At 42.0% G+C, this 27,090-nt stretch overlaps 1 protein-coding gene and 1 pseudogene across 1 annotated transcript in view; both read left to right on the top strand.

The window, feature by feature from the left end:
- Window positions 1-27,090, top strand: part of LOC126175967 (G-protein coupled receptor Mth2-like) — a 572,026-nt gene that overhangs the window by 41,537 nt on the left and 503,399 nt on the right. The window lies entirely within an intron of this gene.
- LOC126098464 (5S ribosomal RNA) lies at window positions 7,489-7,606 on the top strand (annotated as a pseudogene).

Genomic DNA, 27,090 nt, shown 5'->3' with positions numbered 1-27,090 from the left:
TGCCTCTCACCACGGACAAAGCAGTGGCCGGCAGCCTTTAGTTAACGACTGAAAGCAGCGCGTCTGCACAGACAAGCAACATTGCATGAAATAACCGTAGAAATCAATGTGGGACGTGCGACGAACGTATTCGTTAGGACAGGGCGGCGAGATTTGGCGTTAATTGGCTACGTGCAGCAGACAACCGATGCGAGAGCCTTTGCTAACAGCACGACACCCATGCAGCGCCTCACCTGGGCTGATGGCTACGTCAGTTGGACCCTAGTCGACTGCAAAACCGTGGCCTGAACAGATGAGTCCCGATTTCAGTTGATAGGAGCTGATGGTAGGTTTGGGGTACAGCACAAACTCCGTGAAGCCATGAACCCAAGTTGTCAACAAGGTAATGTGCAAGTTGGTGGTGGCTCCACAATGGTCTCGGCTGTGTTTACAACAAATGGACTGTGTTCTCTGGTCCAAGTGAACCGATCATCGACATGGCTAATTTCGGCTACTTGGAGACGATTTGCAGCCTTTCATGGACTGCATGTCCCCAAACACCAATGCGCCACGTCACCGGTCCACGAAAGTTCGCGATTGGGCATAGAACATTCTGGACAGTTCGAGCGTATGGTTTGGCCATTTAGATCGCCTTACATGAATCCCGTCGAACATTTATGGCACTTTATCGAGAGGTCAATTCCTGCACAAAGTCCTGCACCGGCCTAACTTTTGCAGTTATGGACGGTTATAGAGGCAGCATGGCTCAACATTTCTGCAGGGGCTTCCAGCGGCATGTCGAGTCCACGCCACGTCGAGTTGCTGCAACACTGCTGGGTAAAGGAGGTCTGACACGATATTAGGAGACATTCCGTGACTTCTGTCACCTCAGCGTACACTTGCTGCTCGTTCTGCATTATACGTTTAGGGCGTTTTTAACACAACAAAATATAACAAATACGATTTAAAAGGTGGCGCGAGGACGGAAATCTCGGCCTGGAATGTCATTGACTGGATTAGAATAGTCTTCAGGGAAGAGTCCCGCTTCGAAATGAGACTCAACGACCAGCGAAGACGCGTCTGGAGATGTTGCGGACAGCGATGGGATACCATCCTAATTGTCGCCCGCCATACGGCCAGACAACCAGGAGTGGCGGTCTAGGCTGCCATTTCTAACCATAGAAAGTCCCCTTTGGTTGTCATCCGCGGCACCCATGCAGCACAACAGCACAGCTGTACGTCTATGATATTTTACGTCCCGTTTTGTTATCCTTTACTGTAAGCCATCCTGGGCTTGCAAGATAATGCCCGTCCACACACGGCAGGAGTTTCTATTGCTTGTGTTCGTCCTTGACAAACCCAACCTTGGCCAGCAATTTTCTTCAGTTGAGAAAGTTTGGAGAGTTATAGGCAGGGCTCTCCAACCAGCTTGAATTTTGATGACGTGACGCGCCAGTTGTAGAGAATTTGGCACAATATCCATCAGGAGGACAGCCAACAACCTTCTAATTGCCAGAGATGGACCAACGCATTATCGACTTGCTCAGTTTGTGAAGTTCTTCCTCTTGAATAAATTTTTCTGACATTATAATCATTTGTATGACTATATATGTACATCACATCTAGCGATTCCAGTCTCATCTGAATAATTCCTTCGTGGTGCGTCATTTTTATTGTCTTAGAGTGTAATTTCACAAAACATATTACCATTTTTTCAATTTTTTATTACTATAAGTTTTGTTTGGAAAGCAATAAATATAATACATTTAAACAGATAAAGAGAGCTGGGAAATTTCAGTTTATGCTGTAATTTGATATATATTTTATTTTTTCACCATGAAACAAAGAACACAATTTTTACACGAATCTAACCTTTTATGCGCAAAATTGCTAGATATTCAAGACATGAACTTTTGACACTTGATTTACATAGCTAGCAACAGCTGTCCGTGAAATATTTCAATTTTCCCTCAAATCACTAAGCTTTTTCGTAATTACTCCGATTAATTAAAGGCAATTAAATATTTCCTTTGCAAAACTGAACCCAACGCACTACAGTTTGACGCCCCATTAGTACATTTACGACTCTTCGTTTGGCTCTGAAAATTCAGACAAAAATCCATAGTGTAATTCAAATCAAAATGGTTCAAAAGTAGGGACTTAACATCTGAGGTTATCAGTCTCCTAGACTTAGAACTATTAAACCTAACTAACCTAAGGACGTCACACACATACATGCTTGAGGCAGGACTCGAACAGTAGCAGCAGCGCGGTTCCGGACTGAAGCGCCTAGAACCGCTCTGTCACAGCGGCCGGCCATCGCGTAATTCATAGGGAGTCTTGTTCGTGTTCTGCTCGAACCTTTGATCAAACATTAAACAAAAATGTGTGTGAATTCTTAAGGGACCAAACTGCTGAGGTCATCGGCCCGTAAGCCTACACACTACTTAACCAAACTACCCCGCTTGGCAAACATTAAACAACTGGAAGTAAATAATGCTCATTTATTTAAAGAACTGCACATGTTTACCAAAATAATGAACACAATTATCAGTAACTGATGATTTGTACTTTAGATTGTAGAAATGTTTAAGTGTGTAGGTAAACTGCGCATAATTTCTGAAAGTTGCAAAAGTGCTTTAATCATAAAACTAAAAAGAGAAATTCTTCATTATTTTGTGCCTGTTATATTTCACTGGTGTTAAATGTTTGTGGAAAGGCCTGCAAGCATTCCTGGAGCTGTAAAACTGGACACGATACCGAAATTGTGTGTCGGACAGCGTGATGGCAATTAGTACATCCGTTAGTTTTCGGACAGAGTTGAAGAAAAGTTGGTTTAAGAATCCTTTACTGAAAAGAGACTGTAGCGTATTAAAGTTTTCGCATATACAACCTCAGTGCTGTCCATCTTCTCCAACTTCCCATATACAGTAATGCCAACAGCTGCACATTCGGTTCTTGGAGACCGTGACCGTCAGATTTTATCCCCCACAAACATGGATAATTACTATATAATTCTGTGAATTTTCCCAGACTATCTCTTCTTCAAAATTTGTTAACCTCTTTAACACCACTGAGTAGAATTTGTACAGAATAACATGGCCGGTAGATGTGCAATCGGCAAGGCACGCATGGGGAGAGCGGGGCTGGTAGGTATTGCAGGCAGGCGCTGCAAGGGAAGTGCCGGGCGCTGGAGGGTAACTGCCCTTCTATACTGAAGCTTACGCTCACATCTTTTGTAAATACTAAATGGAGCCCCTTCATGTCCACACCTGATTAGTGACTATACAAAAAGATTTTCTGTCACCTCTACTTTGGTTAGTACTCGAAATGAATTCTGCTGCAAATGCAACAAAAACAGCGATTTATTATTGCCTGGCTTGTTAACCATTCATAACTTTCAGAGAACGTCGAGTTTGTGAATTCTGAATACAATCTACAAATTTGTGCCATGCTAAAATTTGTTTATTTTGCCGAAACACAGTTTACATAACTTCACTTCACGAATATGTTGTGCAGACGCGGTTGTGCGGGAATTCTGAAATAGTGGTCTATTGAGTTTATTAAGTGAGGAATTGAAGAAAAATAAGGTCAGTAGCTTATGAAAAAGGACATCCTCCGTACAAAAATAAACGTGTAATGTCTTTTGTTCCAACACTAACAACATTTTTCGTTTTACCAGCTATCGGCGGCCCTTAAAAATTACATGCTTTCATTGAATACGTCTATAGTTAATGGAATAACACGGCAGATAATGAAGTTTTGCATAATAGCCAGCCGGCCGGGGTGGCCGAGCGGTTCTAGGCGCTACAGTCTGGAACCGCGCGACCGCTACGGTCGCAGGTTCGAATCCTGCCTCGGGCATAGATGTGTGTGATGTCCTTAGGTTAGTTAGGTTTAAGTAGTTCTAAGTTCTAGGGGACTGATGACCACAACAATTAAGTCCCATAGTGCTCAGAGCCATTTGAACCAAGACATAATAGCCATATGCCGAAATATTCTCCTCTTTGAGCGCAATAATTTGCCGAAATCTCATTTAGATATTTCATACCGTTTGTAAAATATGAGGAACATTGTGGATATTTGATTGTGGCTTTATCGTTGGCGCACTCAATTGCAAATGTGTATGCACCATAAAATAAATTTTCTCGAGATTGGTAACAGATAGACATCTACTCACGTCTAAAGAAAAATTCATTATGTTAGCTAAATTTCATACACAGAAACGTATGATGTGATATGCACCAAACGCAAAATCGTAGTGCCCCTGTTTTTCGTTGCAAACTTTTTCGAGATTTTTGCAGTGTCTTACTTAAACGCAAATATCACAAGAAACATGAGTTTTAACGAAAGGACATGCCCATGTCATCATGAAGCCGACATATAAGACTATGAGTAACGCAAAAATGCAATTTTTGTACCGAATAGTTTCTGTAAAATCGTTTGAGAAAGATGTAGGGCGTGAGCCACCATTGTGTCATCGTAGCATGTCGTTACCGGACGGAAGTGTGCAAACAATATCGGCTTCCCCATCTCAACATACGAATAAACTCGCCCAGCGCTACAGACGAAAGCTGGTCCTTTTTGCATCTGCACCCGTATTCTGCATAAACTCTACTACAACGTTTAGACAGATTCATGTATGTGAGTCGAGTCGACAGCGTGTTTCTGCCATTTCTTACTTCACGAATTTACACGCGCGCTTTTGTATAAAACCACACCTGTAGGCGGGAAGTACGTGCACAGCGCGCTGCTGAATTTTGTTAGTCTCGTATTAACCCGCACGAAATTGCTGTGCTCGCTTGAGGTGTACATTTCAAAAGCGTCGGAAAGGCTGTCCGTGTAAGCGGTGACCGCTGTGGGCTACGTAGGAGAATCCACCACATGCACTCAACCATTTCTTATCATACGATTTACAATACTGCATACATGTCCAAAGGAATTTTGTATCGTAGTTCAGCATAACATAAGCACTGCAATATCATATTTATCCACCGATACCGGGCAAGCAACTTTCAAGTAAAGTGTCTCATCTGTATGGGAGTACACATAATGGATGTACGAGTAAAATTTGTAGACGCGTGGTTGACGACATATGGAAGTTTGTGTCTGGGCTAGAACCGTGCATGGACAGCCAGATAGTAAGGCGACCGCTGGCGATAAACGGGACATCCGGGTTCGAGTCCCTGTCCGGCACAAATTTTCACTGTCATCCCATTCTACAGATGATGGTTGCGCACATTCGCAATTGCGAATACATTTAATTTAGTTCTTGCCATTGTCAGCCAACCTATTGATTTCCCCTTGATGAGACGTCCTGTGATTGTAAGCTGAATTTAGTTGGCACTCAGCTCGTGTGCACGAAGTCTTATTCTGAAGTGACATTGCATTGTCCTTATGTCTGACGCTAATGAAACAAAGAATAACAAACTTTCCCATTAACCTGTCGTCATGTTTGGTGACAAAGTCTGCTGTGTTCTGGTGGAAGAAACCCGGGACTGGTACAACAAACCAAAACGTCACGAGTTATTCGATTCGACTGCACAATCACTGAACCAACTTGAATCACGTCTTCTCTACGGAGGATTAGTCACTGTCAGATCATTATTGGTAGCTCTCTACATCAAGAGATGGATGTCTCCCAATGCCATGGTGCACTACTGTCCTAGTGGAGGTAAGGGCGTTAACTTTCATTTTTTTTATTTTTTAAAGGACAACATATTCGCCGTTCTTTGAGGAAATTATTTCAGATTTGCAATTTTGGTTTTTGGACCATTTGCAGGCGGCACTACAAAAAAAAAATTACAAAAATGAAGCACAGAGTGTATATAAAGAACTGTAAATACAAGCATGTAGACAGTAATACATTACAAAAATGGTGAAAATGATACATCACCTACGTTTTGCTTCAGCACTTGTCAGACTTTCAAATCCTCCGACATGTGTACATGTCATCGTCAAAAATAAGCCTCCTCACTGAAGAGATACAGTAACATTAAACGAGTGCGAAGCTCTGTACATCGTGAAATGATGTAAACTACATGAAATGTTACCAATGTGAGCATCTTTCACATAAATCGTTATAAATCAATGTTCTAACACACTGGATACATCAGAACTAAGGTCGTTGACGCGAAAATACATTCACAAATCATACTGTCTGTGCCATAATCAGAGGAAATACATACCAACGATAACAGCTGCAAGAATATCATAACAGCTTTCTACATCTGCCGACAAAATGAAACTTTCTATGCTCAATAATGTTCATGTCTGGGGAGTTTGGTGGCCATCAGAAGCGTTTAACTCAGAAAAGTGTTCCTGGAGTCAGTCTGTAGCAATTCTGTACGTGTGGGCTGTTGCATTGTTCTAGTGGAATTGCCCAAGTTCTTCGGAATGCACAGTGAACATCAATAGCTACAGGTGATCAGACAGGGTGCTTACGTACAAGTCACTTGTAAGAGTCATATCTAGACGTATCAGGGTTCCCATATCACTCCAACTGCACACCCTCCAAACCATTGCAGAGCCTCCATCAGCTTGAACATGCAAAGTCCACGGATTCATGAAGTTGTCTCTATTCCCCGAACAGGTCCATCTGCTCGATACAATTTGAAACGAGACTCGTCCGACCAGGCAACATGTTTCCAGTCATCAACAGTCCAATGTCGGTGTTGACGGGCCCAGGCGAGGCGTAAAGTTTTGTGTCGTACAGTCATCAAGGGCACACGAATGGGCCTTCGGCTCCAAAAGCCCGTATCGATGATGTTTCATTGAATGGTTCGGACGCTGCCACTTGTTGAGGGCCCAGCATTGAAATCTGCAGCAATTTGCGGAAGGGTTGCACTTCTGTCACGTTGAACGATTCTGTTCAGTCGTCGTAGGTCCCGTTCTTGCAGGATCCTTTTACGGCCGCAGTGATGTCAGAGATTTGATGTTTTACCCGATTCCTGATATTCACGGTACGTACGGGAAAATCCCTACTTCATCCCTAAGTCGGAGATGCTATGTCCCATCGCTCATACGCCGACTGTAACACCTCGTTCAAAGTCACTTAAATCTTGACAACGTGCCATTGTAGCATCAGTAACAGATCTAACAACTGCGCCAGATACTTGTTGTCGTACATAGGCGCTGCCGACCGCAGCGCCGTATTCTGCCTGTTGACATATATCTGTATTTACAGACGCATGCCTATACCAGTTTCTTCGGCGCTTCAGTATATAACAAGAGTTGCGTAACAATGCATATGTTATCTGTTCAAAACGTCTCTCAATGACTTGGGTACTTATATAGAACATCGCAACAGAACTCTGACACATTACTTTGCGTCTACATTACAACCTATAAAAAACGTAGAAGGCGCAAAATGCTCGCCAGTGATACAGCCAACTGTGTAGCACAACAAATTTGGACAATACATCACAAGTCTGACATACGCCGAATCCAAATATAAGTGATGCATTATTTTCACCATTTTATAACATACTTCTGTCTATATTAAATGTGGGCAACGGCCTTGCCACAGTGGTTACACCGGTTCCCGTGAGGTCACTGAAGTTAAGCGCTGCCGGGCGTGGCCGGCACTTGGATGGGTGACCATCCAGGCGGCCATGCGTTGTTGCCATTTTTCGGGGTGCACTCAGCCTCGTGATGCCAATTGAGGAGCTACTCGACCAAATAGTAGCGGCTTTGGTCAAGAATACCATCTTACGACTGGGAGAGCGGTGTGCTGACCCTATGCCCCTCCTATCCGCATCCTCCATGGAGGATGACACGGCGGTCGGATGGTCCCGGTAGGCCACTCGTGGCCTGAAGATGGAGTGCTGTATTAAATGTGTATGCAGCTCTGTATATACACTCTCTGCTTCGATATTGTATTCTTTTATCTCTTGCAGTACCACTATAAAATGGGCCAAAGGCCGAAATTGCAATTATGAAATAAAACGTTTCTACAATCAACAGCGAATATGACGTTCATTAAAAAATTCTATGTGACTGTGAACCCCGACCATGAGAAGTTCACTTTTTTGTGTTACTTTCTTGACAGTGTAAAAACGCTACCTAAGTATGCAAATCCCGTAAGTGATCTTCAGGGAGCCCATATTTCCGTGAAACACGATTTCTCGCATAGCAGGAGATTGGAATTGATGATCAGTGGATGCAGCTGTCCTAGTAAACACGGCTGTGGCCACGACGTGTAGCATTTCGTGAACAAAATTTTTTCGAAACCCCTCGATCCAACCAATATCGTTATCGTCGGTTTGCTTCACAATTCTTGAACATTCAGTTCGAATATAATAAATTTCCGTCAGACAGAAAAGCTTCTGTCCACAAATCAGAACGGTTAACAATGCATTCCTCGTGCGAAACTCAGCTTGCCCTTCTCTCACATTGTAATCTGCGAACCATAGATGAAGGGCACCAGGCAGACTCCATATTCCCAGATTTCCCGAAAGCATTCGACATTTTGCCCCACTGCAAACTTAACGAAGGTACGACCATACGGAATAGGTTCCCAGATATTTGAGTGGCTCGAAGACTTCTTAAGTAATAGAATCCGATACTTTGTCCTCAAAGGCGAGCGTTCATCAGAGGAATATTCCAGGAAAGTGTGATAGGATCTTCTTGTTCGCTGGATACACAAATGGTCTAACGGGCAGGGTGAGCAGCAATCTGCGACTATTTTCTATTGATACTGTGTTGTGCGGTAAGGTGTCGTCGCTGAGTGATTGTAGGAGGTTACAAGATGACTTAGACAAAATTTGTGGTTAGTGTGATGACTGTCGGGTTGTGAAAAATATAGAAAACTACCAGTTAGCGCAGGTGATTAGAAACAGCAATCCTGCAATGCTGTAGCATTAGCAGTGTGCTGCTTGACAAAGTAATGTCGTTTAAATACACTACTGGTCATTAAAATTGCTACACCACGAAGATGACGTGCTACAGATGCGAAATTTAACCAACAGGAAGAAGATGGATATACAAATGGTTAGCTTTTCAGAGGATTCACACAAGGTTGGCGTCGGTGGCGACACCTGCAACATGCTGACATGAGGAAAGTTTCCAACCGATTTCTCACACACAAACAGGAGTTCAACGGCGTTGCCTGGTGAAACGTTGTTGTGAAGCGTCGTGTAAGGAGGAGAAATGCGTCACGTTTCTGACTTTGATAAAGATCGGATTGTAGCCTATCGCGATTGCGGTTTATCGTATCGCGACATTGCTCCTCGTGTTGGTCGAGATCATATGACTCTTAGCAGAATATGGAATCGATGGGTTCAGGAGGGTAATACGGAACGCCGTTCTGGATCCCAACGGCCTCTTATCACTAGCAGTCGAGATGACAGGCATCTTATCCGCATGGCTGTAACGGATCGTGCAGCCACGTCTCGATCCCTGAGTCAACAGATGGGGACGTTTGCAAGACAACAACCATCTGCACAAACAGTTCGACGACGTTTGCAGCAGCATGGACTATCAGCTCGGAGACCATGGCTGCGGTTACCCTTGACACTGCATCACAGACAGGAACGCCTGCGATGGTGTACTCAACGACGAACCTGGGTGCACGAATGGCAAAACGTCATTTTTTCGCATGAATCCAGGTTCTGTTTACGGCATCACAATGGTCGCATCCATGTTTGGCGACATCGCGATGAACACACATTGGAAGCGTGTATTCGTCATCGCCATAATGGCGTATCACTCGGCGTGATGGTATGGGGTGCCACTGGTTACACGTCTCGGTCACATCTTGTTCGCATTGACGGCACTTTGAACAGTGGACGTTACATTTCAGATGTGCTACGACCCGTGGCTCTACCTTTCATTCGATCCCTGCGAAACCCTAAATTTCAGTAGGATAATGCACGACCGCATGTTGGAGGTCCTGTACGGGTCTTTCTGGATACAGAAAATGTTCGATTGCTGCCCTGGCCAGCACATTCTCCAGATCTCTCACCAATTGAAGAAGTCTGGTCAATGGTGGCCGAGCAACTGGCTCGTCACAATACGCCAGTCACTACTCTTGATGAACTGTGGTAGCGTGTTGAAGCTGCATGGGTAGCTGTACCTGTACACGCCATCCAAGCTCTGTTTGACTCAATGCCCAGGCGTATCAAGGCCGTTATTACGGCCAGAGGTGGTTGTTCTGGGTTTTGATTTCTCCGGATGTACGCACCCAAATTGCGTGAAAATGTAAACACACGTCAGTTCTAGTATAATATGTTTGTCCAATGAATAGCCGTTTATCATCTGTATTTCTTTTTGGTGTAGCAATTTTAATGGCCAGTAGAGTATGTAGGCATAACGTTGAAAGCGATATGAAATAGAAAAGCCCATAAGGATTGCAGTAAGGAAGGCGAATAGTTGGGTTTATTGGAAGAATTTTAGGAAAGTATGGTTCGACTGTAAACGGAGACTGCGCGTAAAATACTAGTGCGACCCATTCTTGGGATCCTAATCAGGTCGGATAAGAGGAAGACATCTAAACAAGTCACAGACGGGCTGCTAGATTTGTTATTGGTAGGTTCGATCGACGCGTGAATATTACAGAGCTGCTTTGTGAACGCAGGTGGGAATCTCTTAAAGGAATACGACTTTTTTTTCGCGTTGCACTATCGAGAAAATTTAGAAAACCGGCATTTAAAGCTAACTGCAAATCGAGTCCATTGTCGCTAAAGTACATTTCACGTAAGGACCCCGAAGGAATACGGACAGTTGTTTTCCCTCGCGTTACTTGCGAATGTAACAGGAACACAAATGACCAATAGTGGTACATGGTACTCTTCGGCACGCTGCATGCGGTGCTTGCGGAGTATGCATTCAGATATAGATTTAGAATCGGGCTATCCTATTCCAAGAGTAACCACTTGTCAAAACAAAGGTAAGTGTCAACACGAGAGAAAAACAAGAATCACGTAATCAACAGAAAGCTAGGTGAAAGATGAAATACTTAATATTAAATATTCTCAGATACTGAGCCAACACCTCAAGGGAGCTTCTAAAAAGTTTTTCATAGAGTTTGTTTTTTGTCTGTTCTGCAAAGTATAATTATTATAATTAGAAATAGTTATTGTGTGTATATAGTTTCATGTTGTCTCCAATGAATCGAGAACGGCTCTTTTTAACTCACGAGCCACATCTTGCAATTGCACAGCGAACGCACATTGCACTTGTTTATCTCAGTCTAAACTATGTTACCCTATGAGGTCCATTGAGCCACTTAATCTTTGAACTCAATGATAATTACTGTATCATTCTTACTTCCCGCTGTCTGCAGCTGTACTGATTACACCGCAGATAGAAGCCATTACGCCAACAGGAATGTAGCGGTTCGTCCGTACGTTCCAAGCGATCCTGTTTCCGAAGTGTATCTGAACATGACTACTCCTTCGAAATTCTACCAGATGCTATTGTTATGAGACGACAGCAAATTCCAAAACATAGTCTGAGTGCTGACTTCACGACCTACCTTGAACAATAGAGCTTTCTCCGTCACATTGCGTGGATTCCGAAATAAAAACCATTCCTTAGAAAACAACCGTTCGATCTTCACATCTCTTACAGCCGTGAGTCGAAGTAATTTGGTTAAAACCATATTTCTTGACGTTCGAAATTCTTATCATTAAATACCGAATTCATCAATTTCGAGTGGTTTAAAATTTCCAAACAAGACGAAGTCAGCAGGATTTTCTGGGTTGTAAGCCATTCAGAAACACCAATATGCACCACAAGAAAGTGTGATAGCATTACTACCACTAATAGTGTTATACCTACATGCCGAAAAACATTAGATACAGTGTCAGGCTTATGACAGTGGATTTAGCAATACTGAATTTTCATACTGCGTATTACTTCAGAAGATTGCCACTTGCTTCAAACTTGAGAGCGTTTACTGCAATGTAGAAATTTACACTAACAGCAATGCAGAAATTTACGCTAACGAATCGTTGAATTAGAATGATCTTGGACTACAATATTATTGTCCCAAGAGTAAAATCACTGGCGGCGGGAAGTGAGGGAGGATACGAAACGGAACGATTACGTTTGTTTGGCGGGGAGTTAAGGCAGACCTCTCCACCCACGTGTGTACATCGTAATTCACAGTGCAGTGCATGATGGGGAGCAGAGCTTAATTTACAAAATTTTAGATGCCGGAGCGCACCTCTTCAATGTTACAACCTCCTCCTCCTTGCCTCCCTCTCCACTCCACCGTTATAAAAATCACAAATTTCGTTTTTGAAAACTTGTGACAAAACTTAATATAGGAAATCATTTTTCTACAAAATACTGTTCTGAAATTCGGGTACTTAAAACATAACATCTTATAATCGAAACAATAAAACCACAAACAGCAGGTGCTACCGTCTACCCCCGTAGGCGCTTCAGTCTGGAACCGCGCGACTGTGACGGTCGCAGGTTCTAATTCTGCCTCGAGCATGGATGCGTGTGATGTCCTTAGGATAGTTAGGTTTAAGTAGTTCTAAGTTCTAGGGGACTGATGACCTCAGATGTTACGTCCCATAGTGCTCAGAGCCCTTTGAACCATCTATCCCCGTAGCAGTGTCAGTTAGCTCCCTGGTTCTGCTCGATACATATCGCCACAAGTCGGTACTCTTCATCGCTATGACGTCATGTTTTCACCTGCTGCCATCCGCAGCGTTGTCTGCGGCATTGTAGGTGCTCAGCGAACGTGTGTCCAGTATTATTTACTAAAGCATTTAGCGATGAATGACGGTGGACATATTCCTGGCCCGTCGGGGTCACGTCCAATTCCAACTTCCCGAAGACTTGGGAAAAACACGATGTGACATAAGACACAGAGTTACATGATTAGTAAATGCTTTAGTGTAATTTGCCTTTTACTAATTGAGTTGCGTTAGAAGTGGACTCATTTAAGTTCACATTCATTACTATTTTAAGTCTCCTATTCCGACTTGTTCCAGTGAGGGGGAAAAAAAACTCGGTGCCAGAACACCGTTCCAGTGCGTTCCGGCCGAAATTAAGCCCTGGTGGAGGGTGTTTTATATCAGTATTAGTGACCTTCCGTCCTTTTACATTCGTGTACGTAGCGAGGGCAAAGTGACTCTGTATACCCTGGTGACGCTCTAATTTCTCTTGTCTTATGCCCATGGTTCCTACGCGAGGTCTGAATTGGAGTCAGCAGACTTGCTCCGTACTCGCTCTAGTCCCGCCTTCCTGAATTTTCTCCACAGAGTTAGGCGAGAACGTCACCTTCAGTTCCCTCGCCATCTGTGTTACATTCTCATAATGTTTCGACCATGCCGACCTGTTACGATACTCGCAGCACACCTAAGAATTCTTTAAATTTACGAAAGGATGGGCTAAATACTGTTGGCGGTGGCGTGTTTGTTGCTGTTGGAAATAGTTTATCTTCTAGCGAAACTGAAGCAGGTAATTCCTATGAGTTAGTATGGGCTGATGTCATTTTTGGCAACCAGAATAAAATAATAATTGAGTCTTTTACCGACCTCCCAACACAGATGATACAACTGCTGAAAGATTCAAAGAAAACTTTAGTTTAATTTCAAACACGTACCCGACTCAAACAATTATAGTCGGTAGTGACTTAAATTTACCCTCGATATGTTGGCGAAAATTCATGTTTAAATCTAGAGGTACGCATAAAACATCATCCGAAATTGTGCTGAACGCATTCTCTGAAAATTATTGCGAGCAGTTAGTTAATGAGCCCACGCGAATAGTAAACGTTTGTGAAAACACACTGGACTTCTTAGCAACAAATAATCCTGAGCTAATGACGAGCATCAAAACGGATCCAGTGATTGGTGAACACAAGGTTGTCGTAGCGAGATTGAATATTGTAACCCCCAAAGTCCTCCAAAAATAAACTAAAAAATACCTATCCAAAAAAGCAGATAAAAATTTAATTGACGCCTTTCTGAGAGACAATCTCCACTGCTTCCAGATTAACAATGTAGGTGTAGTTGAAAAAAGAGACAGCATTGGTCGTATATTTTTTTACTATCGCAAAAAAAATATATATACGACCAATACTGTCTCTTTTTTCAAGTATACCTGTTATCTGGTCGTAGTGCACAGGACAACATGGAGTCGCCAATCAATAAAATGTAGGTGTAGACCAGATGTTTGAATTCAAAGAAATAGTATCGACAGCAATTGAGATATTTATAGCAAATAAATTTAACAAACGACGGAGCTGATCTCTCTTGGTTCACAAAAAGGGCCAGAACACTGTTGCAGAAACAATGTAAAAAGGATACCAAATTTAAACGAACGCAAAATCTCCAAGATTGGTGATCTTTTACAGAAGCTTCTAATTTAGCGCGACATCAATGTGAGATGCTTACAATACATTCTGGTCGCATGTAAAATATGCTAGCGGCAAGACACAATCAACGCCTCCTCTGCGCAATAGCAATGGAAATACTATCGACGATAGTCCCGCCAGAGGAGAGTTACTAAACACAGCCTTCCGAAATTCCTTCACCAAAGAAGACGAAGTAAACATTCCAGAATTCAAATCAAGGACAGCTGTCTACATGAGTAACTCAGAAGTAGATATTCTCGGAGTAGTGAAGCAAGTTAAATCACTTAATAAAAGAAAATCTTCTGGTTCAAACTGTATACGAATTAGGTTCGTTTCAGATTACGCTGATGCAATAGCTCCATACTTAACTTAAATCGTAGACAACCGCTCGCTCGACGTGAGATCCGTACCCTAGAGTGGGAAGTTCCACAGGTCACACCAACATTCAAGAAAGGTAGTAGGAGTAATCCAATAAATTACAGACCCATATCATTGACGTCGATATGCAGCAGGATTTTGGAGCATATATTGTGTTCTAACATTATGAATTACCTCGAACAGAACGGTCTATCGGCACACAGTCAACACGGAGTTAGAAAACATCGTTCTTGTGAAACACATCTAGCATTTTACACACACGAGGATTCCACTGCTATTGACACGGAATTTCAAATTGATTCAGTATTTCTAGATTTCCAAAAGACTTTTGACACTGTACCACACAAGGAACTTGTAGTGAAATTACGATCTTATAGAATAACGTCTCAGTTATATGACTGGATTCGTGATTTGCTGTCAAAGGAGTCACAGGTCGTAGTAATTGACGGAAAGCTTTCGAGTAAAATAGAAGTCATTTCTGACATTTACCAAAGTGGTGCAATACGCCTTTTGCGGTTCCTTATCTATATAAACGATTTAGGACACAATCTGAGCACCCGTCTTACGTTGTTTACAAATGATGCTCTCGTTTATCGCCTAGTAAACTCATCAGAAGATCTAAACCAATTGCAAAACTATTTTGAAAATATATCTGAATGGTGAGATAGTTGAGAATTGATCATAAATAATGAAAAATGTGAGGTTATCCGCGTGAGTGCTAAAAAGGAATCCGTTAAACTTCGGTTACACGGTAAATCAGACTAATCTAAAAGCCGTAAATTCAACTGAATAACTAGGAATTACAATTACGAACAATTTAAATTCGAAAGACCACGTAAAAAATGTTGTGGGGAAGGCAAACAAAAGACAGCATTTTGTTTGCGGAACACTTAGAAAATCTAGACATTTAGAGATCCACTAAAGGGACTGCATACGCTACACTTGTGCGTCATCTTTTGAAATACTTCTGCGCTCTCTGAGATCCTTACCAGACAGGAGTAACGGAGTACATCGAGAAAGTTCAACGAAGAGCAGCACGTTTTGTACTATCGCGAAATAGAGGAGAGAGTGCCACGGACATGATACAGGATTTGGGATGGACACCATTAAAACAAAGGCATTTTTCGTTGCGGCGGAATCTTCTCACGAAATTTCTATCACCAACTTTCTCCTCCGAATGCGAAGATATTTTGCTGACACCGACCTACCTAGGGAGAAACGATCATCATCATCATAACTTACGGGAAATCAGAGCTCGCACGGAAAGATACAGGTGTTCTTTTTTTCCGCGCGCTGTTGGAGAGTGGAATAATAGAGAATTAGTGTGAAAGTGATTTGATGAACCCTCTGCCAGGCACTTAAGTGTGATTTGCAGAATGTCCATGTAGATGTAGACACTTGCCGTTTGCCTGCCCCAGTCGCGTATGGTTCGCTGGAAAAACGACTGGTAGTAAGTCTCCGTGTGGGCTTGAACGTCTGTAATTTCATCTTCATTGTCTATTAGCGAGATACACGACGGAGGAAGCAATATAATGATTGAATTTTCTAGGAACGTACACTCTCGCAACTTGAATAATAGATGTTAGACGCCTCTATTGCAGCATCTGCTGTTGGAGTTGGCTAAGCATCTCCGTGATACTTCCGCGCTCACTACATGAATCTGTAACGAAAGGAGCTGCTCGTCTTTGGATCTTCTCTATTTCCGCTATTAATCCTACGTAGTACGGTTCCCAGAGAGACGATCAGTATTTACGTATTGGTTGAACGAGTGTTTTATAAGGTACTTCCTCTGTTGATGGCCTACATTTCCTGAGAATTCTTCCTATGAGTCTCAGCCTGGCATATGCCTTATCCGCGATTAATTTCATGAGGTCGTTTCACTTCAGATCGCTCTGTACACATACTCCTAGGTATTTTAAGGAAGTAAGTGCTTCCAGTAATTATTCTGCAATTGTGTAATCGTATGGCAAAGGGTCTTTCTGTTTATGTATTCGAAATAGGTTACCTTTCTTTATGTTGAGGGTCAATTGCCATTCCCTGTTCCAAGCGTCGGACCACTTCATATCCTTCTGTATTTCGCTACTATTTTCCAGCCTTGCGTCTCCTCTGTATACAACAGCGTCATCCAGGAAAAGTTTCATGGAAGTTCCGGCGTTATCTAGTAGGCAATTTATATAAAATGTGAAAAGTAACGGTAGTGTAACACTCCCTTGCGGCACGCCCGAAGTTACTTTTACTAAGGGCGTTCAAAAAGTTTTGCACAGTCGTTTTTATTTTTTTTTATTTTTTGCAGGAGGAGAATGAAATGTTTTGTGAACATATTGGAACATTTTGCTATACATTGAGCCTACTCAATGTTGCCTCCATCAGCTGTGACGCATATAGCCCAACGTTCTTTCCATGAGACTGAGACGCTGTGTTCTGTTTGCTAGGAATTCTTCAATCCAGTCACACAGTTGGTCTGATGTCCCGTACGACAGTAATTTGTTCACCGGGCGGCAGTTCATAACTTTATGGAACGCCGTCTGTATGTCAAGGAACAAGGTCTCTGCCTGGGTGGTGGCAATCTACCTGCTTTCTGGGTCTCATGGACGAAGAGAGCGAGCTGGGTACCACACAATCGTTGTTTTCGGAACCCTTGCTGATTCCTGCAGAGCAGCTTCGGCCTCCAGAAAGGTCATACAAGACAAGCAGAAAACGTATTCCAAAATTCTACGAGAGATCGACGTCATGGATATAGGCCTATAGTTTTATGCGTCTGTTCGATGACCCTTCTTGAAAACGGGGCTGACCTTTACTTTTTCCAGTTACTAGGAACACTTCGCTTCTCTAGATACCTACGGTGTACTGCTGCTGGAAGAGCGGCAAGTGCTTTTTTATACTCTGTGTTAAGTCTACAAATTCGCTTCCGCCGTTTAGCGATAGATGGCAGTTGCGGCAAGTGGGGGTGCAAGGGGTAGGTCCTTAGTGTCAGCCAATTAGCTTAGGCGTTTGTGAACGTAAGGTCACGAAAATATTAGTCGATATATGACTCCATCATAAAGATATTCTAGATTGAATGTGTAAACCCATGAGCTCAGTTCTCGTCATATACGGGAAGTTTTAATTTTCTGCTTTAACATGAAGAAATCTGTGGCTGAGGTTCATAAAATGCTGGGTGAGACTTGTGGTAAAGCACCTGTTCAGAGAATTGTTTCAACGCTTCAATAATGGTGATCTTAACGCCAGAGACCGGCATGGCTGTGGAAGAGAGAAGATTTTCGAAGATGCTGAAATCGACAGAAACAATGACAGGAGATCGTTATCGAAAGCAGTTGGTGTGTTTGAGCATAACACTGAAAGACAAACGGCCACCATCAGTGATATACATGAAAAGATGATTTTGCAGCCTGACAATGTTCGATCCGATGTCGGAGAACCCGTCAAAACGTTCTTGGAATCAATAGAACCTAAAACCAGTCCAAGATGCAGATATTTAATTTTTCATTCGATGACTGCTTTCAGGCCGAGACTCATTTTCAATCAACATAACAAACTCGAAAATTGTATTTCCAAGGATGTCAACAAAATGCGTAATGTACTCCGCACATTCACAGTGCATGCAGATAACTTGCTCTTCGTGGCAAGTCTGTGTAAAGGCTTTAAGCGCAACAAAAACTTGATTTTTCAGTATTTCATATATTTATGTAATTACTGACCGAATTTAGAAATTAAAAATGCCATCATGATCTGCTGATTAAAAGGTATGATCTTTGTTAAAGGTCTAACACAGTAAGAAGACGAGTGTTACTGTTAGAAACTGTGTATATGCGAGTATATCTTGAAGCAGCGTAATTCACCATGCGAAGTTTACCCATACTATATTCGTCAAGTACTTAGAATGAGGGCATAAACTTTATTCACAATTTCTAACCTTTACTAAATTTTTTCCTCTCTATCTACACTCACAAAACGATGAAAGGAAATAAGTTTAACGCTTACTACACTTTCACTGTTCATGTAGTAAAACGTCAGCGTTAAGCATAAGGCTTTAATTTATTGCTTCTTTACTGCTAAAACTATTCGTAACTTATTTTGCTGACAGTATCCACATATACCACTAAATACACCCATGAAATTGTATCATTGTACACTTCATAGATCGGGAGACATTACGTAATAAACAATTAGATGGGTGAACAATTAGCTTCCGTTTAAAACATAGTGTAAATTACCCGGTGTTTGATAATGACAGCACTAAGCAACTTCCATCAAATTTCAAACTTAATTTCAAACATTCTCTAAACTCTGTCTCACTTAGAAGCTTAACGTCAAACATTTAACACACCCATTTGTAAAGTAATCAGTCGTTTGAAGCTGTTTTATATGTGGGTATTCGATTATTCATAGAATCGGTGGTAGGGGTTTACTGGCGTCATACTGCCAAGCTAATAGTAGAAATGACTCTGAAATATTTACATAATATAACCAGGTAAACAAAAAATTGTGTTCAGTCATGTCGGGACAGAATTACAGGCAGTATGATTTCGGTAGTCAAATAAGGAACCTCGTGTAACTACAGCGGATTGTTCGGCCACTATGTATATCTCCAGTAAGGGTTTAGCAATGGTCAGCCCTGGCCAACAGCAAACCAAGGTGTATAGAACTGTGTAAACTTAACAGAGTAATTTGGGTGAAGCTCTTTCAGAATATGCATACGAATGTTTGTAACCTGTGGAAAGTTATTTAGCACGACTTTCACATGTGTAATGTAGTGATATTGCATGTGTCGTACGGTAGCGCGTGGCGACTCAACGCAATGGGGAATGATAAATATAGATATTTCAGGATCGAGACTGCATTCTTTTAAACATCTTTACATCGATACTAAAGAGAAAATTTCGACCTTCAATGTTACCAAAAAAATCAGGCCACTTCTTTCTACTGCCAAGAATTTTTTAATCATTTAAATTAATCTTTTCCTGAACTCTCATACGACATCAGTGCAGGGGTTAAAGGAGTAGAAATAGCATCCGGATGGAAAAGTCATACACACTTTTTTCTCCCCAAGTCCAATTTGATAGTCAAAAAATCTGTAGAAAAGATTGACAACGTGCTTGAGATGAGTAAAGATTTTACTGTTGTTTAAACAAAGTGATGAGCTAAGAACAGTATCAGACATCAAATTAATTCAAGAAATATCCAATAGATGGAATGCAATGCTCTATGTCACTGAAAGATTATTGCAGCTGTGTCCAGGGATTAATAAACATATCAATTCTCTTGTTAGTGCATCATCCATGCCCAACAGCCGCAGATATTGTAGATCTGGCAGATGGGTGTGGCATTCTGCGGTCTATAGAAATGACTACTTGTGAAATTTGCGTAGGAAAGTAAGTTGCAAGCAGTATAAATTAATCCCAGTAACTAGTTGTCGAATATACAGCATGACAGTTATTGATCTATATGAATAAAACTTAAAGTAGTTACAAACTACGACGTTCACACACTTTATTCAACATGTAAACGTCACTACAGATATTCGGATTTAGGTTACGACAGGTTCGATATGCCCCCATCTTTGGCGATGATGTGGCGCAGACGAATAGCGAAATTCCGCATGACCTGCTGAAGTGTCGGAACATCGATGCTGTCGATGACCTCTTCAACGGCTGTTTTCAGCTGAGGAATGGTTTTGGGGTTTACTGTATATCTTGTCTTTAATATGGCCTCACACAAAGGAGTCGCACGTGTTCAAATCCGTTGAATATAACGGCCAATCGAGGCCCATGCCAGTGGCCTGTGGGTACCCCAGAGCCAGAATGCGACCACGGAATGCTCCTCCAGGACATCAAACATTCTCCTGCTTCGATGGGGTCGAGCTCCATCTTGCATGAACCACGTCTTGTCAAAATCAGGGTCACTTCAGACAATGGGGACGAAATCATCTTCCAAAACCTTCACGTACCCTTCGGTAGTCACCGTGCCATCAAGGTATATCACTCCGATTATTCCGTGACTGGACATTGCACATCACATAGTGACCCATTGAGGGTGAAGAGACTTCTCGATAGCGAAATGCGAATTCTCAGTCCCCCAAATGCGCCAATTTTGCTTATTGACGAACCCATCCAAATGAGAGTGGGCTTCGTCGCTAAACCAAACCATACTAATTCCCATCATGCCAGCGGTCAACCGTGCAGTTTGAACGATCTAACGCAAACCGTTCAGAATTTATGACGATTTTGTTTCATATAGCTCAGTAATTGTCACCCTTTAATATTATCTGACATGCGACCAATGTAGGCTATTGGAGAGAGTCTGAAGAGTGACATAATCATAACAATAGTCAATAAGCACTTACTACCAACTAAGCATGTTAACAAATTCGCCATATGATCGTTGCTCGATCTAAGCTTGAAGAACATAAACTTTCAGGATGCCTTAATATGTTCGAAGGCAATCAGAACTACGGATTTGCTTTCAGCTGTTGAAACGACCGCCAGAGAGGATCAGCAACACGTTGATACATTGCAGGGAAACAGAGAAACCAAATTTGATTTATGGAGTTGTAGTATTTCTGCCTTTGCAGCCATCATATTTGGCTACAAGAAGCTCTTTTTAGAGCAGTTGACAAGGCAGCTGTTGCAAGATGGCGTAATGTAGTGTGAGGTACCGATGACACATGGTTTGTTCGGTACGCGTATCATGAGAAAGATCGCCTAAGTTGAGGTCCTTCTCCGCGATTGGCTGCTGCGTTCGGAAGTTTCGCGCCAAAATGGTAATCTTCTATTATTAATATTTGAAAAATTGAACAGCGTATTTACTTCAGTTTCAAATTAAAGCATTTCTCAGTAGTGTGCTATTATTCCATTATTTCATAAATATTAATAACCAGTAGAATAATAAACAAGTGCAAAACGCAAAGGCAGACGAACTTGCAATGTCTAGTTTGCGAATAGAGCTTGTTCGGCTGTCTCGGAGGAGAGAAATGTTGTCTGCCGCGGTATCACTTAAGACTTAGTTAGCAATGTCTAGTTGCGATCATGGTGATTGTAATGACAGAAATACGCAGTTAATTATTTTGTTAAAGAATGGAAAGTATTTGTGACTCTAAAGCGGAATGTAACTCTGCAGTTTCTCGTGTTCTACCAATAAAAAAAGCGTGTGGTATCCGGTACAAACAAACTGATCGGAAATTTAATCATTTCAAAAACAACAGTTCCTCGCTAAGAGTTTCTTATAGCCTCCAGATTACGGATTCACGACCTACGCGCTGTTTTCTGCCCAGAGGACAACAACTATAGAAGATTGAAGGTTGGTGAACATTTATTAAGACTTATGCATTCCACTCAGGGCAGTAGAAGCAAATAGGCACCTCGCGTGTACTGCAGTCTTACAATTAGTACAAATGAGATCAGTGACACGTCACATATGGTAACACAGAGGAGGTATGAAGGAGAGAAATGTTTTTGAGGGAAGAGGTATATCCCTCTCTCCCCATTCCTCTCTTTTTCAACTTGCCGTAGAGTGAACATTATACAATACCACAAGAAAATAATTTGGAAACTGGAGCAGAAACGATACTACCATCAAAGTTCAGTCATTCGAAAGACGCCTTCTACATCTTCAACAAGATTCCTCTGAAGTATGGAATCACATCATTGGTATTACCTATCCAGAGCCGCAAAGAATTGCACTGAAACACTGAACTATGTAGACTCATGGTCAGCTTCAGAGAGACTTCTAACAAGCAGGACAATCTCTCTGTCAACAATGCAATAGACTGAAAGAGTAATTTCTCTCAGAAATGTTATTTTTACGCTCTGTATAAAAAAGTTTAGGATATGTGATATTAATTATTGCTGTATTTGTTGACTGGTATTTATGTTAAATGTATTTGTTTCTTGTTTTTTTTTATGCCATTCTTTAAATTCATCATTTAACGTCAATGATAAAAGCATCGGTGTTTCGAGATCGATTAATATCGACTATCGATATTTAAATGTTGATGAAGTCGAAATCAGCGTTAGTGTTTTGGCAACACGGCACTTCCCTACCTTGATGTTTGATGAATAGTGTTCCAATGAGGCTGTAATTCCCTCCACCCTCTCGAAATTGTCCAGGCTTACGCATTTTGTTTACACTGCCCGACAAAAATAGTGAAGCACCGAGAAGTGGATGAAGAAACGAACTGACACTTGGTTGGTTGAGAGAATAAGTGATGTTATTCAGCGATTACAAAATCGAGTCAAGTCTACAAAGAAGATGGCAGTACGAGCCCAGTTATCAGTATGACGCTGCATTTCCTCTTGCATGGATGCATGAACTGATTCGGCTGAGAAGCGGGTCACTAGGCCGTTCTCTCCTCTCCTGAAGCAAGCTGCCCCAGAATGGTTGTGACTGATCCTTGATATTCCGTTTACTGGCACTGCGACTGTGGGGCAGCTGGTAAATATCCTAAATGATTCTTACCTCGTTATGTCGTTATGAAAAGATACTTAAATTATCTGTGCGTTCTTTACACCTACCCTCGCCGTTTACAAGAGCCTGAAAACTATTGTTGCCGTCAGCCAGAAAGCGATGGAGAACATACTAACCATATTTTCCAGTTTAAAAGTCCACATTACTCTTCGTACTCACTGAAAGGCAATGTTCGTACTTGCTATTTACTCGCAGAATCAGTAAATATGACTATAAATAACAGTTTTGATTTTTAACTGATTGATACATTACGTAAACGTTCACACTCAGAAAATGCAATAATATCCCTAATAATAATAGTAATAAAACGCATTTCGAAAACAGCACTAATTAGCAGTTCAGAGGCGATCTCTGAGGGAAGTTCCAAGTAAAATTGACTATCGTCCTGATGTCTAATCACCAAAAGTTAATTGCTCGCCTTAAAAGTGGAAACTCAATCTCGCCACTTGCTACGTAGTTTTGTCAACATTACGGGCAGCACACAAACAGTTAGTTCCGTGAAATCTAAGCAATTCACGATGGTGTACAGTGCTCACGCGTTCACTTCTTACTTTCGCCGTTTACATTCAAGTTTGCCCAACTCTGACATCACACCACACCCATGCGTTCGACTGACGCGGACAGATTGATATCTCGATGCGAAGTATCGCTTCTTACTGCCACTCTGGCTGTCTTTATATATGGGCGCAGCGGACTGCCACATGGAACATCTGCTTTTAGCCGCCCTTTTCGATTCCCGGCGGGGTCAGGGATTTTCTCTGCCTTGTGTTGACTGGGTGTTGTGTGATGTCCTTAGGTTAGTTAGGTTTAAGTAGTACTAAGTTCTAGGGGACTGATGGCCATAGATGTTAAGTCCCATAGTGCCCAGAGCCATTTGAACCATTTAGCCGCCCTAGGCACAGGTAGCAGTATCTAAATGGTCCCTTTCTCGGACAAGTATTAACATCTCAATCGTTTAACAATTTACAATCTTCTTAATTTTTATATAAATAGAGTTAACTTTGCTTTAGTTAATGAAAATGTTTTATCTCGACTGAATGTAAACTTTTCCAGCAAGAATTTTTAGAATGGAACCGACACTAGAACAAAACCTATGAACTGCCTCTTTAAGATTCCTTGTAATTATTATTATTTACGATACAGTCTCGAAACTTGGTACAGCCATATAATTATATGAATACAATTGAGAGCTCTAAGTAGAAATTTCTCTTACATGTAAAAATGATACTTGATCTGTTATGAATAAGGACGTTTTTTCGTTCCAAATTTGATTTTTAATTAATAACTTGAAACATAATAGAGGTAGCTTATTGGTATCACCTGTGTAATGTTTCACGTCAAACTGAAGCTAAATACGAATTCCCATTGCTCTGTTCGAGTTGAGACTTGTAACTTTTAATTGTGCCATACATTTGCATATTCTGAACAGTTTTTAGCGTTTCTTGTTATTCAGCGCCACTTATTTTTTTCTTAAGAACGTATATTTTGCCTAGTATATTGATTTGATCATTCCTGAGACTTAATAATAATAACATTAATACACTTATGCACACCTTGACGAGGTTTGGTAAAGTTATTTTAATTTCACTCTTAGATTATGGTGCAATCCTTAGTATGTTGACCATAGGCTCGTTATGAGGACGTGGCGCAGGTAGTAGTGAACTGTAGTCCCAGCACACTCGCTCGCCTCTGTACCTCTTAAAATGATACAGTGCTTTTTTCGCCTCAGAACGGAGATGACGTCTGAATCCGTCCCACAGATGTTTCGAAGGCCTTCAATAAAGAATGCGACACTTTTTTTCTCGGCCAGTTTCGGCAGAAAAAAATGCTAAATTGGTTATAGGACATCGTGGAATATTCCAGTTTCAACCCCCAAGTTCCCTTACGTGACAACGCTGTATGTAGCCTTCAAAATACCGATTGCAACGCAGTATGTTCCAAGCAGGGAGCTGTCATTGAATTTCTTTTGGCGGAAAAGCACAACATCGCAGATATTCATAGGCGCTTGCAGAATGTCTACGGAGACCTGGCAAGGTAAGAGCACGGCGAGTCGTTGGGCGAGGCGTCTATCGTCGTCAGAACAAGGTCGCACAAACCTGTCCGGTCTTCCGTGTGCTGGCCGGTCGCACACAGCTGTGCTACCTCAGGAAATTGAAGAAACGACTTCAGCGTGTTCGTAACGACAAAAATGCAAACGAAACTCTCATTCCCCGTGACCATGCAGGACCTCACACAATTCCGCTTACCGGAGAGAAGCTCAGAAAACTTCCTTAGACTGTTCTTCCCCATACACCCTACGGCCTGGATCTCATATATTCCTACTTCCAGTTGTCTGGCCCAATGAAGGATGTACTCCACGGAAAGCAGCATGTGGATGATGGAGAGGTTATTGATTCAGCAGGACACTGGCTCCTACATCGACCAGTAGAGTGGTACCATGTGGGGATACGGGCCCTCCCAATAACGTGGCGCAAGACCGTCGCATTTAACGAAGATTATGTTTAAATAAACTGTTTTATAGCCAAAATAGCGGAAATAATAAGGTGTATTGAAATGATGAATAAAACCAACTTCGCTTTCAGAAAAAATGCATTACTTATTGAACGCCCCTCGTATATTGGGGAAAATATGGGGATATTGTTGACCTCGGAAGTACCTCAGCATCACGCAGACTGTTCATTGAAACACGTGCCCTCTGTCGACGAGCACGGTATTCGTTGGAAAATGCGCCACGATATTGTCGCATGTGCCATAATACATTAGGATTTGAATGTACATGACGTACCGTTGCGCTGTCAATCACTATCAGACGTGATCTGAAGTAATACCCTATGGCTCCCACGCCATGACCCCAGGAATAGCATCGACGTGCCTCTACAAATCGCTAGAAGAATGAGCTCCTTTCGTCGGTCGTCCCCCAAACTAGGCAATAATTATCATCCGGTTAGAAGATAACCGTTATTCATGGCTGAACATAAAGAGACGCCATTTATTAGCGTTTCATGCTTCCCGTCGCTGCACTACTCGAAACGCAGCCGTTTGTGTTTTAAATCAGCCTACGCGTGGAACGGTAATCCCCTAGTTCGGCAGCTGCTAGTCGCCGGCCGATGGCGCCGGATGACACAGAGTGTCCCACGCAGGTCAATGTCGAGCTATTGTCACATCTGAGTGTCCCACAAATCTGGATACTGCACGATTCGATCTGCGGTCCAAATAAACAACCTCATTGAGGCCTCATTCAAAGTCTGTTTGGGGCTGATAATGCTGTCTCATACTAACGCGGCGTCTCTGTGATTTGACAGTAATCACTCAGCATGTGACGCTGGTCACTCTCATATATACCCTACCAGCCCTGGTAAGAACGCTGCATTTTTATGGCTGCATTTAGGCAGCTAGGGCCTGCCATCTGATATATTTTGTGCGGGTCGTAGTGCTCCACTCAGTCCTATTAGCGTGTACCCATTGCAACCGCCATGCGGCAGAATTATGCTACGCGGCACCGCTGCCCTTGCAGCTGCTTGGGGATCTTCAATCCTTTTTTGTATGAGTTACAGCAGTGATTGCTTCTTGAAACTGTAATGCGTGACATTTCGAAATGGAAAACTATAAAAATTTTAATTTTTAAAAGAAGAACAAAAGAGGATAGGAAAGTTAGGGAATATCACTTCGTAGGCGCTGGTGAGGTAGTTGGCCTCGAAACATCTCATTTAGCCCGACGTACCTGGGCAACACATCCCATTATTACGTACTTTGTTGTACGAAATAATTGAAATCTCGGACGTCACGAGTCACTTCTCGCTTAACTGTTCTAATAACTAACTTTTGCTAGTGCTTTTATGCTGATATCTATTAATTAGCTAGGGTACTTACGATACAGTTTTTCTCTATTAATGTAATCTGATTACAGGTTTAACGTGTCGTCTGGTACAATAAACGGCCACAATCTATCCTGC

The sequence above is a fragment of the Schistocerca cancellata genome, chromosome 1 (genome assembly GCF_023864275.1).
Source record: "Schistocerca cancellata isolate TAMUIC-IGC-003103 chromosome 1, iqSchCanc2.1, whole genome shotgun sequence".
Taxonomy (NCBI): Eukaryota; Metazoa; Arthropoda; class Insecta; order Orthoptera; family Acrididae; genus Schistocerca; species Schistocerca cancellata.
The sequence above is the reverse complement of the archived record's forward strand: the minus strand, read 5'-3'. Positions and strand labels throughout refer to the sequence as shown.